This window comes from Felis catus, chromosome C1, assembly GCF_018350175.1.
Source record: "Felis catus isolate Fca126 chromosome C1, F.catus_Fca126_mat1.0, whole genome shotgun sequence".
NCBI lineage: Eukaryota > Metazoa > Chordata > Mammalia > Carnivora > Felidae > Felis > Felis catus.
The window spans coordinates 20,760,892-20,767,722 of NC_058375.1; the positions used below are offsets into that span (position 1 = coordinate 20,760,892).

The 6,831-nt window shown below is 44.5% G+C and overlaps 1 long non-coding RNA gene across 2 annotated transcripts; it reads right to left on the minus strand.

Annotated features, from left to right (window-relative positions):
- Positions 1-2,751: 2,751 nt before the first annotated feature.
- On the minus strand, positions 2,752-6,824 carry LOC111561699. 2 transcript variants are annotated; one of them, XR_006584093.1, is made up of 2 exons: positions 6,556-6,824; positions 2,752-3,557 (listed from the first exon to the last, which is right to left on the minus strand). It is a non-coding gene; the product is annotated as an uncharacterized LOC111561699 (long non-coding RNA). The 2 variants fall into 2 exon arrangements; XR_006584094.1 differs by having other exon boundaries at positions 5,607-6,824.
- Positions 6,825-6,831: the final 7 nt, after the last annotated feature.

Below are 6,831 nucleotides of genomic sequence, written 5' to 3' on the forward strand. Positions count from 1 at the left end.
TGTACATATCTTAATACAAATATTTTATTGAGGGGCGCCTGGGTGGCTTAGTCAGGTAAGTGTCAGACTTCGACTCAGGTCACGATCTTGCTGTTCATGAGTTTGAGCCCCACAATGGGCCCTGTGCTGACAGCTCGGAGCCTGGAGCCTGCTTCAGATTCTGTGTCTCCCTCTCTCTCTCTCTGCCGCTCCCCTGCTCGCACTCTGTCTCTCTCTCATAAATAAATAAACATTAAAAAATATTTTATTGATAAAAAATGCTAACCATTGTCTGAGGTTGCAGCGAGTTGTAATCTTTTTGCTGGTGGAAGGTCTTGACTTTTGTTTTAGTTTCTTACAATTTATTAAATTTCTCCTGTTTCGATAGTTACTTACCCCTTCTCACTTCTTTTTTTTACTTGAAGTATAGGTGACAATGTTATATTAGTTTCAGGTGTACAACATGATTTGCCAATTCTATACATTATGCTCTGCTCACTACAATAAATGTAGTTACCATCTGTCAACATATAATGTTATTACAATATTATTGACTATACTCCCTATGCTGTATCTTTCACCCCTTGACTTATTTATAACTGGAAGTTTGTACCTCTTAATTCCCTTCACCTATTTTGCCCATTCCCTCAAACCCCTCCCCTCTGGCAACCACGAATTTGTTCTCTGCGATTATGATTCTGTTGTTGCTTTTTTGTTTCTTCATTTGTTTTGTTTTCTTTTTAGATTCCACATATAGGTGAAATCACATGACATTTGTCTTTCTCTTAACTTATTTTTCTTAGCTCAATACCCCCTGGTCCATCCATAGAGTCACAAATGGTCTCATCTCGATGTTAACAGTTGCTGACTGATCAGGATGGCGGGTACTGAAGGTCAGGGTGGCTGTGGCAATTTCTAAGACAATGAAGTCTGCTGCATTGATTGCCTCTTCCTTTCACAAATGATTTCTCTGGAACCTGCAATGATATTTGATAGCATGTTACCCCCAGTAGAACTTCTTTCAAATTGGAGTCGATCCTCTCAAACCTTGCTGCTGCTTTATCAGCTCAGTTTATGTAATGTTCTAAAGCCTTTGTGTCATTTCGACAGTCTTCACGTGAGGAGGAGATTCCATCTCAAGAAACCACTCTCCTTGCTCATCCATAAGAAGCAACTCCTCATCTGTTCAAGTTGTATCAATGGGATCACAGCCATTCACTCCCATCTTCAGGCTCCACTTCTCGTTCTAGTTCTCTTGCTGTCTCCACCCCATCTGCAGGTACTTCTTCCATTGAAGTCTTGACCCCCTCACAGTCATCCATGAGGGTGGGAACCAACTTTTTCTAAACTATCAACGTTGGTATTTTGACTTCTTCCCGTGAATCATTAATGTTGTTAATGGCATGTAGAACGGTGAATGGATACTTTCCCGCAGATTTTCAATGTACTTTTCCCAGATCCACCAGAGGAATCACTCTCTAGGGGAGCTATAGCCTTAAGAAATGTATTTCTTGAAGCGCCTGGGTGACACAGTCAGTTGAGCCTCCGACTTCAGCTCATGTCATGATCTCATGGTCTGTATGTTCAAGCCCAGCATTGGGCTCTCTGCTGTCAGTACAGAGCCTGCTTTAGATCCTCTGTCCTCCCTCTCTCCCCCCGTTCTGCACTCATGCTCTCTTTCAAAATAAATAAACTTTAAAAAAGTTTTTATTTATTTGTCTATTTATTTATTTTTGAGAGAGAGAGAGGTCGAGACAGAGAGGCTGAGAGAGAGGGAGAGAGAGGATCCCAAGCAAGGCTCTACAGCACAGAGCCCAAAGCAGGGCTCAAACCCACCAACCGTGAGATCGTGACATGAGCCAAAACCAAGGGTCAGAGGCTTAACCGACTGAGCCACCCAAGTTCCCCAAGAAATGTACGTCTTTTTAATTTTTATTTATTTGTTTGTTTATTTGTTTATTTTTTTACTTATTTATTTATGTATTTATAAATTAAATAAATAAAATTTATTCATTTAATTTTAATTTAATAAAAACATGTTTTTAAGTTTATTTATTTTTGAGAAAGAAACAGAGCACGAGGGGGGGAGAGGCAAAGAGAGAGAGGAAGACACAGAATCCGAAGCAGGCTCCAGGCTCTGAGCTGTCAGCACAGAGCCCGACACAGGGCTCAAACTCACAAACTGTGAGATCATCACCTGAGCTGAAGTCGGACGCCTAACCAACTGAGCCACCCAGGCGCCCCTCGAGAAATGTATTTCTTAAATGATAACACTTCAGAGTTGAAATTACTCCTTGATCCATGGGCTTCAGCACAGATGATGTATTAGCAAAACAACGTGAATCTCATTGTATATCTGCATCAGAGCTCTTGGGTGACCGGGTACATTGTCAATGAGCAGTAATATTTTGAAAGGAATCTTTTTTCTGAGTAGTAGGTCTCAACAGTGGGCTTAACATTTTCAGTAAACAGGGGTGGCTGGGTGGCTCAGTCAGTCGAGTGTCCAAATTTGGCTTAGGTCCTGATCTCCTAGTTTGTGGGTTCTTATGGGCTCGAGCCCTACATGGGGCTCGCTGCTGTCAGCACAGAGCCCACTTCAGATCCCCTGTCTCCCTCTCTTTCTGCCCCTCCTCCACTTGTCACTCACTCGCTCTCTCTCTCTCTCTCTAAAAAATAAACATTAAAAAATCTATATTCAGTAAACCACATTGTAAACTTACGTGCTTTCATCCAGGCTTTGTTTTCCCATTTATAGAGCATAGGCAGAGTAGATTTGGCATAGTTTTCAAGGATTTTTGGAACAAAAATGAGCATTGGCTTCAACTGCAAGTCACCAGCTGCATTAGCCCCTAACAAGAGAGTCAGCCTGTCCTTTGAAGCTTCAAAGCTGATCATTGACTTTTCCTCTCTAGCTATGAAAGTCCTAGATGCCATCTTCTGCCAATAGGAGGCTGTTTCATCTACGTTGCAAATCCGTTGTTCAGCGGAGCCACCTTCATCAGTTACCATGGCTAGATCTTCTGGAAGGCTTGCTGCAGCTTCTACATCAGCACTTGCTGCCTCACCTCGCACTTCAATGCTATGGAGATGGCGTCATTCCCTAAACCTCATAAACCAACCTTTACCAGCTTCAGACTTTCCTTCTGCAGCTTCCTCCCCTCTCTCAGCCTTCATAGAAATGAAGAGAGCCAGGGCCTTGCTCTGGATTAGGCTCTGGCTTAAGGGAATGTCGCGGCGGGTTTGATCTCCTCTCTAGACCACTCAAACTTTCTCCATATCCGCAATAAGGCTATTTTGCCTTCTTCTTATTCATGTGCTCACTGGAGTAGCACTTTTCAATTTCCTTCGACAACTTTTCCTTTGCATTCACGACTTGGCTAACTGGCACAACAGGCCTAGCTTTCGGCCCATCTCAGCCGTTGGCAAGCCTTCCTCACTGAGCTCAATCATTTCTAGCTTTTGATTTAAAGCGAGAGACATTTGGCTCTTCCTTTCACTTGGACACTTAGAGGCCATTGTAGGGTTATAAATTGGCCTAGTTCCAATATTGTTTCCTGTGTCTCAGGGAATAGCAGAGCCTGAGGAGAAAGAGAGGAAGAAGCTGGTTCATAGAGCAGTCAGAACACGCACATTTTTCAATCAAGTTTGCTGTCTTATATGAGCGTGGTTCGTGACACCTCAAAACAATTACAATAACAACATCAAAGATCATCGATCACACATCACCATAACAAATATAATAATAGTGAAAAGACTCGAGCTATTGCAAGAATTACCAAAATGGGACACAGAGACCAGAAGTAAACAAACGTTGGAAAAATGGTGCGGACAGGCTTGCTTGACGCGGTGCTGCCCCAACCTTTCAACCTGTAAAAATTCAATCTCTGCAAAGTGCAATAGAGCCAAGTTCAAGAAAATGATGCGTGCCTGTATGTCAAAAATAAAACTCTTGGTTTTCTGAAATCTGTCTTTCTAATCTTCCTTTTTGCTGGAAATGATACCACTATCCACATAGCTGGGTACATTTCTTCCTTTCCCTTTCCACCTTCTAAATCCAATCCATCCCTAAATCCTGTTGACTCTCTCTCTAAAACATGTCCTGAATCTATCTGTCCACTTCTCTCACTGCAACATTTTGATTTATTTTTTAAAGCTTATTTATTTGGAGAGAGAGAGAGTATGTGTGTGAGCAGGGGAGGGGGCCGGGGAGGGGCAGGGAGAGGGAGAGAATCACAGATTCCACGCTGTCAGTGCAGAGCCCAATGTGGGGACTCGATCCCACAAACCGTAAGACCATGACCTGAGCCAAAACCAGATGCTTAACCAACTGAGCCACCCAGGCACCCCTCCCTCACTGTAACATTTTAATGGTCACCTCTTACCTGGAGGACTGAAATAGCCTTCTCACGGCTCTATGCATGTATGCTGCCCCCTACGGTCTATTGTCCTCATAGCACCCAGACAAATCTTAAAAATACAAACCTGACACTCGTCTGCTTAAAAACTGTCAATGGCCTCTTCCCCATTATACTACATACATTGTCCTTTGGAAAAAAAAAACCTATGTCCATACCAGGGTCTATACATCTGGCCCCAGCCACCTCCGGCTGACCTCTCTCCTTGCCTCCATCTTGCTAAGCTCCAACTATAGTAGCTTCTTCTTCATTCTTAAACATGCCAAGCTCTATTCTACTTCAGGCTGTTCAGCTTTCCCTCTGCCCAGAACATTCTTGGCTAAGTCATATGGCTAAGTTCTTCTTGACCCTGACATCTTGGCACCTCCTCAGAAAATTGTCCCTTGGCCTTCTCTACCCAGGTGACTCCCCTTACCTTCTCCTGTACCCCAACACTGTTCTCTATCCCTGCAGTATGTCTCATCATTCATAGTCCTTGCTATTTGACTATCTTTGTTACTAGACTTTTGGCTTCACGAGCTCAGGATTCACATCAGTTTTACGCACCTAGTGCCTAAGCCAGAACCTGGTACGTAGTGAATACCCAGTAAGGATCTGTTGAAAGAATGGATCAATTCACCCTGAACTGGGTAACGAGGATACAGAGACAACCAAGATATGGTCCTTCGATTCCATAATGCTATATAGTCTGATGGATGAAAAATGTGTAAATAGGCAATTACAAAACTGGTAAGTAATACATTGGAGATCAGAACCGGAACACAGAGAGGCCCAAAGCCCAGGGTGGGGTTATGTATGTGAGTAGAAGGGATGCTGTGTTTACATGATGCTGTGTTTACAAATCCACCAGCATTTCCCTAATAAGAAACACAGTTTTTCTTTCTAATAATGAACATTTACCTAGTGTACCAACCTCCATGTACTGTTTCTGGTCTGTTTATTTTGTTGTTAATGTGACCAAAGTAGTACAGCTTCTAAGCGATAGAGCTGGGATTCAAAACCATGCAGTCTAGCTCCTGAGCCTACAAAGGCTACATTTTTTTTTAAATGATTTAAGGTGAAATTCACATAATATAAAATTAAACATTTTAAAGTGAACAATTCAGTGGCAATTAGTACATTCACAATGTTATACAATCACTCCATCTAGTTCCAAAACATTTCCATCACTCCAAACTAAAACACCAAACTTATTAAGTAGCTTCCCGTTACCTTCCAGGTACTGTTTTTGATCCTCACAATGACCTGGTTGTACAACTGAGGAACGTGAGGCCCTGAGAAGTTCAGTGGTAAGTCCAACGTTATATAACTAGTAAATAATGTGGGACAGGGATTTTGAACCATACTTAGTTTTCTGACCCCAGAGCCTAAACCTTTGATTAACACGCATCTTTGGGCAGCCCCCCCAAGAAAGGGGCTGGATTTGGGTTTCAGAGACAGTAAATTTTGTTGGGCCAGGGATTTAGAAACTCTAAGTGCGTCCTCAATTGTTAAAAAAATGCACGTTGAAGGGAAACTGCAATTAGTACTGTATAGGTGGTTGGCAGAACCAAAAATAATCTAAGCCCAGGAGCATCTACGGGGCAGGCGCTTGGAAAGGTCAGTATTGCAGGAAGTTTTGCCAAAGTCTCAAGAACAAGAAGTTCATAATTCCTTGGGCAGCCCCTATGTGTGCCAAGCTGAAAGCTGAAGAGAGGCAGAGTAGCCAGGAGGGTGTGGCTTGCCTTGGGGGGTGGGGTGGGGGTGGGAGGGGGCAGGGGCAGCCGGGAAAGCCCAGCTGGTTGTCTGCAAGAGAAGCTGGGGTTGCAACTGGGAACACAAAGTAGGAAGCAGGCCTTGGGCCAACTGCATCGCACTCTGAGGGAGGCCACCAGAGCGGAAAGACTGTAAGGGGTGGAGAGCCTCGCCTTAGTATTCTTCTACTTCGTCCCGGAGCGGCTGTCATCACTCTAGCATCCCTCTTTCTCAACACAGGGATCCTGTTTCTGGGGCTTCCCCCTTTCTCTCTGGAGGTCAACGATCCTACAGTCCCCCCCTCTTTTTAGGGATCTCAGACAGAGGGCACCCCTTTTACGTTGTTTCTCATGGTTTCCTCCTCTCCCTCCCTAGTGCGGGCCCCTCCTGTCCAGATGATGGTGGAGTTCTCTCACAAGCCCCCCACCTTTCTCAGGCTCGGGATCTTGCTCGAGTTCTAGTTCAACAATGCGCAGCTCTTGGCGCAACCGCACCCCTCCTACTCCCAGACGGCAGCTCCATGGAAACCAAAACATCACAACTCCGCTAAGGTATCGCGAGAGGTGCAGTTGCGATCGCATCAGGGGAGAGGCGGAGCGAGGGCGGGAACAAAGAGCGAAGTGGGAGGAGCCTGGGAGCTTCCGAGGTCCCGGGCGGGGAAGGTACCTCCTAGTGGCGCCCCCGCGTGACTGCGCTTTACATA